At 43.3% G+C, this 11,172-nt stretch overlaps 1 protein-coding gene across 1 annotated transcript in view; it reads left to right on the top strand.

Moving 5' to 3' along the window:
- Positions 1-11,172, top strand: part of LRRK1 (leucine rich repeat kinase 1) — a 169,544-nt gene that overhangs the window by 108,571 nt on the left and 49,801 nt on the right. The gene's annotated exons all lie outside the window — the stretch shown is intronic.

The following is an 11,172-nucleotide window of genomic DNA, read 5'->3' as shown; positions in this document are numbered from 1 at the left end:
TAGAGATTTTACTCTTTTTTTCTTGGTTAGGTTGGCCAAAGGTTTATCTATTTTATTAACCTTTTCAAAAAACCAACTTTTTGATTTATTGATCTGTTGTATAATCCTTTTTTTTTCAATTTCATTTAATTCTACTCTAATTTTGGTCATTTCTTTTCTTCTGCTGGGTTTGGAATTGGAGTGTTCTTCCTTTTCCAGTTGCTTAAGATGTCCCATAAAGTTGTTAACTTCCTCTCCTTCCATTTTCTTGAGGAAAGCTTGCAGTGCTATAAATTTCCCTCTTAGGACTGCCTTTGCAGTATCCCAGAGGTTCTGATAACTCATCTCTTCATTATCATTTTGTTCCAAAAATTTGATAATTTCCTTCTTGATCCCATCTCTGACCCACCTATCATTCAGCATAAGGTTATTTAGCGTCCATGTTTTTGTATGAGTCTGCAGATTCCTGTTGTTGCTGAGTTCAACTTTTATTCCATGATGGTCTGTGAAGATGCAAGGAATAATTTCTATTCTTTTAAATTTGCTGAGGTTAGACTTGTGACCTAAGCTGTAGTTGATTTTGGAGTTGTGGGCAGATGAGAAAAATGTGTATTCAGTTTTGTTAGGATGAAATGTTCTGTGGACGTCTGTGAAAGCCAAATGCTGAATGGTTAAGTTTAAATCTAAAACTTCTTTGCTAAGCTTCTTGTTGGAGGATCTATCCAACACTGCCAAAGGAGTATTAAAATCTCTGACTATGATGGAGTTGGGAGAAATCAAGTTGCTCATGCCTATTAGAGTATCTCTTATAAATTGAGTTGCATTCTGGTTAGGTGCATAAATATTAATCATTGAGATCTCATCATATTGATTATTACCCTTAACAAACATAAAGTGACCATTCTTGTCCTTACTTACTTTTGTTGGTTTAAAGTCTATTGTATCTGCAAATAAAATTGCAACACCTGCTTTTTTGTGCTTTCCATTTGCCTGGAATATAGATGACCATCCCTTCTCCCTGAGTCTATATTTGTCTTTTAAGGTAAGATGAGATTCTTGTATGCAGCAGATATCTAGCCTGAGTGTTTATATCCAGTCAGTCAACCTGTGCCTCTTTAGAGGGCAATTTAAGCCATTCACATTGATTGAGAATATTGATAAACCTGGTATAATTTTGGGTATCGAAATTTTCGAAAGTCCAGTGGACATCTTTAATCCTTTCACCACTGTGGAAGTTGGAGTTTGGTCAAATTTTTCTGTGTTAGTTTACATATGTGGTGGAGCATTGCACTGGTCATTATGGAGGATAGGTCTGAGACTATCTTGGATAGCTGGTTTAGTTATGGCAAATTTCTTCAACATGTGACTGTCATTAAAGTATTTAATTTCTCCATCATAAATGAAACTCAGTTTAGCTGGATACAGGATCCTGGGTTGAAAGTTATTTTGTTTTAGGAGATTAAAAATCAGTGACCATCCTCTTCTAGCCCAAAAGGTTTCAGCAGAGAGATCTACAATCATTCTAATATTCTTCCCCTTGTAGGTTATGGTTTTCTTATGTCTAGCTTCTTTCAGAATTTTCTCTTTTATATTAACTTTAGCAAAGTTAATTATGATATGTCTGGGGTATGTCTTGTTCGGGTAGAGTTGTGCTGGGGTTCTGAAACTGTCTGCTATCTGAATTTCAGAATCTCTTGCATGTCTGGAAAGTTCTCTTTCATAATTTCATGAAGTAAAGCCTCTGTGTTTTGTGAAGCAACTTCGTCACCTTCAGGGATTTGTATAAGCCGAATATTAGTTTTCTTCGAATTATCCGAGAGCTCTCTGAGAGAGTGATCCATTTTTGCTCTCCATTTCTCTTCATCTTTGAGTGCTTAAGCGCATTCAAAAACTTTGTCTTCAGTGTCAAAGATACTTTCTTTTGCCTGTTCCATTCTATTACCAAGGGATTCTACCGTATTTTTCATATCTTTAAGGGCTACAACCTCTTACCTCAGTGTCTCGTAATCTTTGGTAATTTTATCTTTGAAATCATTGAATTCTTGAGATAGCTTTTGAATAATTTGAAATTCTAATTCCCTCCTTTCCTCCATTCTGTTAATCTAATTTGCTATCCAGATTCTGAACTCGATTTCTGACATGTCAGCCATCTGTTTATGGAAGGGATCTTCAATTGCATCTGCCCCATCCTTCCTTGGGGGAGTTGATGTACTCTGGTTATTCAGGTTACCAGAGTTTTTCTGCTGATTCCGCCCATACTAAATTTGCACCATTTGAAGACCATCCCAAAACCATTCCACCAGTGGCTGTCACTGGAGAAGAGGCCAGCTTGCTCTGGTTGCCCAGAGAGATAGGGCATATCTGTGCGGAAGAGCCTCAGGGGTGTGAGCCTTATTGTTCTAGCTGCTGTGGCTGTTGCTCTTCACCTCAGGGTACCGCCTCTCCAGTGTGGTTCCCTCTCCACTGAATGACTGGCCGTTCTCTCACAGTTCTTGGATGCCAGGCCTGGGGTGCCCAGAACATGCGGCTGGATCAGTCCTGGGGGGCGGCCCATGGTGGCACAGGGAAAGCGGTGGCTGGATCAGTCCTGGCAGGGTGGCATGGAGTGCCTACAAGCCCCAGAGTGGGGAACTTGGCAGGATCAGTCCGGGGGCTGCCTGCAGCGGCATGAAGTCTATACCCTCATTTTAATCCAAAATTTTTTTTAAATGCCCCTTCTTTCCTTGAGAGCCTACCCCTATTTTCCCAGAGTGCAGGGATGTGAGAGGTAGGTGTTCCGGAGACTTGCATTGAAGAATTCTCCTGGGAACAAAAATAAGGCTGTCTTTTCTTGTTCTTCTGTAGGATAGGACAGAGCTGCTGTCTCCAGCATTGCTGATTCTGTCACAGAGTCCCTATCTCTCAGGGCCCCTTCTGAAGCCTGGGTTTCTGGAGAACATTTGATATTTTCCCTCCAGCTTGGTGCACAGACTGCTGTCTGCAGCCATTGTCTCTTCCCGTCTGCAGTTGTTGGCATTGTTCAGATGGCCTGGGACAAGCTGTCACATGCCTTTACTGAGTATCTTTGTTTTTTAGGGTTCTTTTGGCTTGTTCCTCAGGCCTTTGAGTGAGTCTGTTCATTTTTATAAGACCTCTTAACTTCACAGCTTTCTGACTGTTTTGTTGTTCTTGTTTGCAATATCAGAATGTAGCTCTTGTCTTGCTGGCTGATTCAACCAGAAGGTGGCACCATCCCAGGAATATATGCTTAACTACCAAAAAATAAAAATGAAAGAGGTGTGGGGTTTATATGTGGGTCATTATGAAAGTTTTGAGATATACAAAAATCAAGAAACATAAAATCTTTGCAGTCAGAAATAAATGAATGAAGCCCTCCCTGCAGCACTGACAAGCCAAGCATACTGGAACTTTCATGGATGACTCAGAAAGGATGCTGTCAGTTGTGTTTCTTGGAATTGAAATAAGGGACTATAACATAGTCTGTCTCAAAACTTTCCAAGTGACCCACATGAATCAAGAATTAACAAATTCACATATTCTAGAGGGTTTTTTCTTTCTTCAATTATTTTTTCCTTTTCTTAATTTCAGGATTTTACAGGGGTACAAATGTTTTGGCTACACGTATTGCTTTTGAACAGCTGGAGTCAAAGTTGTAAGTGTGCCCGTCATCCAGATAGTGTGCGCTTTCTATGTATTTTCCCCTGTTTTAACATGTGCATCAGTGGACATCTGTTAACTGCCTTTTTTGTGTCTTCCATGCCGTCACTGAGCTGTAGTTTGTCCCTCCAGGGATTTACAGCCTCCCGAGGGATGGTTGTTACTCAGTAAGTGAAGCTCTGACCAATTGACAGAAACTAGGAGTTGGGAACCCAGAAATAAGAGCTTTGAATTTGGCTTACAGGGTCAGTGGAAACCTAGTAAGGACTACCACTAGAGCTTCACTCTAGCAAGGTGCTTTCAACCTGGCAACATCTTACAGAGGCACACCTATGTACCAAGAATCTTTTCTGTGTCTGTGCTGGGTCAGGGTGCCGGCCTGTGTCTCCTGAGGTTCAAAGCCAAGCTAAAGGCACTGTAAATGCAAGCTCTTCATTTAACAATTTTTTTTTACAAAAATACGGTTGTGCTGACATAAAAACATAAGAGATGTCACTGTGCCCTGGTGCCTCATTCACAGTGACATTTTATGGCTAGTGTCACCAAGAAGCATTGTGTAAAGGAGGCTCATTGCCCTTCTGGACGTAGCCTCCATCACCAGAGAAGGAGATCTTTCTTACACATCACTCTCTGTAATGAACCACTTGCCCTTAAATATAGCTAATCCTTCCTTTTTTCTTTGAGACAGAGTCTCAGTATGTTGCCCTCAATAGAGTGCCATGGTGTCACAGCTCATAGCAACCTCGAAGTCTTGGGCTCAAGCAATTCTCTTACCTCAGCCTCCCTAGAAGGTGGGATTATAAGCACTCTCCACAACACCAAACTATTTTTTTGTTGTTGTTTAGGAGGCACAGGCTGGGTTCGAATCCACCAGCTCTGGTGCATATGGCTGGTGCCCTAACCACTGAACTATGGGCGTCAAACCTAGCTAATCCTTCTTGAAATGATCCCAGTCCCTAATACTGGCTGGGAAAACAAGTTTCTGAAATCATTACAATGTGTCTTCTGGGGGGAAGTGGTACCTCTTTTTATTTGGCTTGAAATTTAAAGGGCTCTTACTTGAAGACAAATATGAGCACATTCTCCATGTGTTTGTGCAAAGGTGGGTGTGGTGTAACCACTGCTCTGTTGAACTGGGGGGCTCTCAACAAGCAGCTGCCTTTGATTGTGCAGCTCAGCCTTCATGGGTTTATTGGCTCAGCTCCCTCTTAACCTAGTTTATTGTCTTTCTGCCTGCAAATAGTACACAAATAGTAACGAGGACTTCAGGGCTTACTGAGCTGGATTCAATGTCAAGCGTATGGACATCTTTATAACTCTGTGTTCTTTTTCCTTTTCTCTGTTATTTTGTGAACACCTGGGCACCCTGTAATGTCTCTGCAGAGACAAGAAAATGACTTTTGCTAATGAAAGTTTTCAAACCAGTCCAAAACCAGGTAGAAATCTTAGATGATTTTCAACCTCCATCCAGCCCAGAAATATTTCACAAGCATGTCTGTATTCTAAGCATGTTGCCATGTCCTCGGACTTCTGCTTTTTACCACTTCCCTCCAGCCTTCAGTTTAGCAGATATCAGTGCTACAGAAATGCAGAGGGTGTGAGACCTAGAAAGAACTCTGGCTTTGGTGACATCTGCTTCCTCCTCTTTCTTGTGCCCAAGGAAGTCAGTGGGACAAACAGCCACTTGTTTCTTATTGGTGATTTTCTTCTGATAGAACATCAAGGGAGGTTTCCCTACAAGTGTCCTTTCTTGGTTGGGTGGTCAACATCATTTGTGTCTGTGAAGATCAGAGACCTGTGCATTAGGGCAGCCAGATGGGTGTGCACACACACACACACACACTCACACTCCTATCTCCCTTCCCTCTGCATCTGTGTCTTTATATCCTCCCAAGTCTGACAGAATGGTTTACAAATAGCAGCACTCAAGAAAACATTGCTGAATGTTTGAGCACAAGTTAAACAAGATGGCAACCCTTGGCCAGTTTTGGTGGCTCACACTTATAATCCTAGCATTCTGGGAGGCTGGTTGGGAGGATTGCTTGAGTTCAGGAATTTGATACCAGCATGAGGAAGAGAAAGACCCCAATCTCTACTAAAAAAAAAAAAATTGAAAAATTTTTTTCACAGGTGTGTAACCTATACACACCTGTAGTCTCAGCTACTCAGGAAGCTGAGGGAGATCACTTGAGCCAGGAATTTGAGGTTACTGTGAGCTATGATGTCCCAGCACGCTAGCCTGGGGCAACAGAGTGAGACTGTCTAAAAAAAGAAAAAATAAAGAAAAGAAAAGAAAAAGATGGCACCCCTGGCATATTACGGTAACAGGTTTAGTTGGGGGTGAAGAAGGTGATCCTTGACCCAGGACTTACAGGAGTAACAGGATGTAGATGGGAGGGAGGGAGTGATGAACTGCAGCAAAAAGGACAACAGGGCAGGGAACAGAAGTGAGAGGGAGTGTGTTTCCCCATCATTGTGGTTGCAGGATGGAGTGTGCACAGAGACTGCCCTGTCTGCAGAATCTTGGGTCCTTTGCTGGCCTCATGACACCACCATCCAGAGGAGACTGGCTCTCAGGGGTGTTTGCAGAGCTCTCTTAGCCCCAAAGCCAACTCACCTTGTGTTTCTCACATTTCCTTCTATATCAGCCCTTTCTGTTTCCATAACAACCCATAATCCAGGGGGAGCATCTGCAGCCCCGGAGAACCCTGGCAGTCCCTTTGATACATGGGTGAGTCACTTACCAACAAGGCCACACCTCTTGGCCCACAAGCCTTCCTGTGAATATCAGTGCTAGGCCCACTCTTTGACCCTGATGGTTCATTTAGGAACAAGCAGTTTCTGTGCTTGACTGTCAGTTTCTCCTTGGCCTTGAATCCCCTGCTCTGGGAGTGTGCCTCACCCACATTTCTTTTACCTTAAGCAAATTAATCCCACAAACCACCTACCAGCAGGCATCGCTAGAAATCAGTCACTGCTCTGGGTGGGTAGGAGAGGTAGTGGAGGAGACAGGGAGACATAAAGTTTGGAAGGGGCTTGAAGGCAGACTAGGGAGATGTGAGGTCGCAGGAGAAAGATCCTCTGTGGAAGGCCGAGTAGAGGTGGGAGAGATCTTGATATTTTGGGATGATTGACCAGGTAAGAGGTGTTTCAGAATGGACAGGTGGCAGGTCTCAGTGGCTTGATTCTCTTCAGCTCACAGTTATTTAGTGTCTACTGCAAAGTGGGCATGATGATGAGCCACAGAGGCAGCCAGGTAGGGCCCTGCAGCAGGGGCCAGGGGCTGTTACTAAGGCTAGTTGGCCATGCTGCTGGCTACAGCAGGGAAGGTGACCCTCGGACAGGGTCAGTACACCCTCACAGAATCAGTGGGCAGGTTAATATAAAGGGACTTGAGCTGGATAGAATCTGAGCTCCTCTGCCTACCTCCTCTGCCACTTGCCCAGGACCCATGTGGAACCTGAGGCCAAGCTCCACATATAGTTCAGGGCTGAAGCTCCAGCTCAGAGGATATAGAGGATGAATCAAGGAGGTGGCTATTACAGGGACAGCAACATCTGAGCCTTTTCCCAAGTCTGCCTAGTTCATTTGTGCCACTATTGGCTCATGTCATGATAATAATCTCTTTTCTGTTGTTCTAGTTTTGATGGTCCTGCAGAGTTTTAGTTATAAGACTTTACATAGATGCCTGAGGTTTGTTGTTAGTGTAAAAACCAAAACCAGCCTCCTTTCACCTTAACTTCTGGCTGCTATTTCAGTTTGCATCCAAACCATTCAATATCAAATGACCATAATGGCCACACAGGTTAAGTGGAAAAAATTAGATTGCAACCAGGACCCACTAGCTTCAGGTCCAGCTGTCTGGCTCTTACCCACAAAACCTGGGTGTGTCTCTATGACCATGAAGGAGGTGCAGCCTGGGCCCTGCGCAGCCTTCTTCAACTTGGCCACGCAGTGACCTTCTTCTCTGTCTGTTGCTGGGTTGACTGTCATGCTTACCTTAAGCCTCCTCATGGGAGGCCACTGTTCTTAGCAGAACCAAAAGCCAGCAAAATTCCTGGGTCCAGAAGTGACCTAGATATCATCTGGTTTAAACCACTTGTTTAACAGATTAAAATAGCAAGGTAAAGCATGATAAAAATGTGAGTTATGGAAAGATTAGGGAAAAAACTGCGTGGTAGGTGTGAATTAGAAGCATCACAATGCACTCATCCTCAATATATAGCTGTGTCTGATCTCTGGGCAGAGAAGCAGTGACGCCTCGGTAGTGAGGGGCACACCTAGATCTTGGTTTCTAAATGTCAGTTTCCACTAAAGGGAATCAGGGTTTGGATTTAGAAAGTTCCAGAGAAGACTGGAATATCTCATTTTTTCAGGAAGTAAGAAAGTACCCTTAAACAAATAGGGAAATGTCAAAGGAACACTGGAGCCACCTGGATGAGACTCCCTCTTGACAAATTAGGGATTATTTGGGCATCAGAAGAAATAATAATAATGATACTTGGAATAAAAAAGATACCATGAGTGCATAGTGATACTTAAAGGGGAAGGGAGGACACTCTTCTGTACGAAAGAATAACATGTAATCAACGCAAAAAGAACAGTAGTTTTAGGAGCAGTGCCTGTGAGTAGGGCGCTTGGCCCCATATACCGAGGATGGCAGGTTCAAACCCTACCCGGCCAAACTGTAACAAAAAATAGCCGGGCATTGTGGCGGGTGCCTGTGGTCCCAGCTTCTCAGGAGGCTGAGGCAAGAGAATTGCCTAAGCCTAAGAGCTGGAGGTTGCTGTGAGTTGTGACACCAGAGCACTATACTGAGAGCGACAAAGTGAGACTCTGTCTCTAAAAAAAAAAAAAAAAAGAACAGTAGTTTTAGAGAAAAATCACTACTTTGCAATTGCCATTGTCATTGTCCCAATCGACTCAGGCCAAGATCAGCAATGGATGCTAAACCCATGGGTGAAATATGGAGGAAATCAGAATGATCGCATGTTCTCAGATAACTGCCCCACTGGTTGCCTATTAATTGCAAAGGATATAATGTGCCTTTACAAAGGAGAGATCTGACAGACACCACCTTAACCAAGGGACCTAACATGGCATTACCTACAGTAGGATGACCCAACATCAGGTACGCCCATGGTGGGGAAGCAGCAGGAAGGATTCAGCATTTCCTGTGAAATTGTTGCCAAAAATAGTTAACTTAAACTTCATTAACTCTAAACTTTAGGAAACAATTGAGTAAATTCAGATTTTGTAATATTCTTCATAGACTATTCAGTTAACATGCATGATTTGAAAATTTCAATGCCAGTGTATAAATGGGCATGACAACCTGTTTGTGGTTCTCAGTAAGATGCTGAATCAGGGTGCAAAATAGTTATAAAAAACATTTGTGGGGTGATTGGGAATATTTGAACATGGACTGTGGACTTATATCATCTTGATGTTATATTTCTTGACAATGATTGTGTGGTTGTCACTTGTGAAGATATTTTTATTCTTCAGAGATGCATGCTGAAGTATTTAGGGGTGAAGTGTCATGATGTATAAGTTATTTGCAAATGATTCAGCAAAAAATAAAAGTGTGTGTATTTATATGTGTAGGTAGAGAGAAAGGAGCAAAAGCAGGTATGACAACACGTTAATAGTTGATGACTGTAGGTGATGCGTGTATGAATACTCATGGTGTCCTAGTTCAACTTCACTGCAACTTTTAACATTATTCCAAGTAAAAATTAAAGAATAAAGCTAATAATAAGACAGGCCCAAGGAAATTGTCTGAAAATACTGTCTTAATAAAATGAGCTAAGGGTAAGATTCCACTTTCTTAGATCCAATACACCATTGCCTATCCATCCCTCTTCATCATGGCCTTAGAGGGACAGAGTGCCTCATCCCCTTGGCTCAAAAACCAGAGCTTCGAGAGGTTGTAGACCCCACTCTTGCCCTCCCTTATGCAAGCTCTCCACCCAGGATTTGCAGATCTCACCCTCGCCACCCCTTATGCAAGCCCTCCAGGCCCAGGCTTGCCGGTGAAGATGGAAACAAGGCACACAGCGCCATCTAGTGGCCAGATAGGGACACCTGTCAACCGCTGCCAATTTTGAAGGCAAACTTGGTCCCACATTATTGGTGTCTTTCTCATAGCCTTTGTGGGCTTGTTACATTTCTCATTTGGAGAGCATTAATTTTTGTTTATATTTCTGATCCTCTAATTTTTCTTTTTCTTTTCTTTTTTTTTTTTTAGAGACAGAGTCTCACTTTACTTTGTCACCCTCGGTAGAGTGCCATGGCATCACAGCTCATAGCAACATCCAGCTCTTGGGCTTAGGTGATTCTCTTGCCTCAGCCTCCCAAGTAGCTGGGACTACAGGTGCCCACCACAACACCCAGCTATTTTTTGCTGCAGTGTGGCCGGGGCCAGGTTCGAACCTGCCACCCTTGGTATATGGGGCCAACACCCTACTCACTGAGCCACAGGCACTGCCCAGTCCTCTAATTTTTCAATACGGATTTCCCGTGTTGGAAAAACCAAAAAGGAGCATATTTCTTGTCCCCAAGAAACCTAATTGAGCCCAGAATTATTTAAGAATCAAGAAGAAAGAGAAGAGTCCTGCTTGGATGTATTTAACCAGATCCTTTCTACTCCCCCAACACCAGCAAACTGCTGGTCTTTCTGACTCCTCTTTTGTGGAAATAAAGGAAGACAAACCAAATGAGAAAAGCAATGGCTTATTTTTTTTTGAGACAGAGTCTCACTAAGTCTCCCTCGGTAGAGTGCTATGGCATCACAGCTCACAGCAACCTCAAACTCTTGGGCTTAAACAATTCTCTTGCCTCAGCCTCCCAAGTAGCTGGGACTACAGGCACCCACCACAAGGCCCCTACTATTTTTTTTTGTTGCCGTTGTCATTGTTGCTTAGCTGGCCCAGGCTGTGTTTGAACCCGCCAGCCTTGGTGTATGTGGCTGGCGCCATAACTACTGTGCTATGGGGCGCTGAGCCTACGTCTTTTATGTTGGACTTTGGGAGCATGGGAGTTGGCCATCATCACTTGCATGTGAAGAGACCCAAGGACGGGCAGAGGAGTACAGGGGGGTACAAAGGGAAGACTTCAGGTATGCCCTGGTTGAGGCTATCAGGCCTCCTATGGGATTGCTTAGGGGTGCATAGGTGGCTTTCTCCTATCCAAAATTGGAAGCAAGGACAAAAAGGAATCTGTCAGTTACTACTCAAGTCTTGGACATTTTGAACTGACTATTACAGAAATTATTGTTTAGCTTCCTGGGTTGTTACTGGAGATGACAATCCAGCCTCTTGAAAGTCTGGCTTAGCATCAGGAAGCTTCAAGGGTTATTTATAATAGACGAGGGGATTGGTTCCCTGCAGGTTATAGGTCAAAGTTCTGTTTTTATATATTTTGTGTCCATTGTCCATTTGTATAGAAGCAGCCTATCTGCCAAGCACCCTGGGACAAGACAAGTGGCTTCAGGAGCAGCCTCTCTAATCATAGGGAAGAGGGCTCTGAAGGGAG

Source organism: Otolemur garnettii, unplaced genomic scaffold (assembly GCF_000181295.1).
Source record: "Otolemur garnettii isolate 467f Iridium unplaced genomic scaffold, OtoGar3 scaffold00029, whole genome shotgun sequence".
NCBI classification, from domain to species: Eukaryota; Metazoa; Chordata; class Mammalia; order Primates; family Galagidae; genus Otolemur; species Otolemur garnettii.
This window is presented reverse-complemented; position numbering and strand designations above follow the sequence as displayed.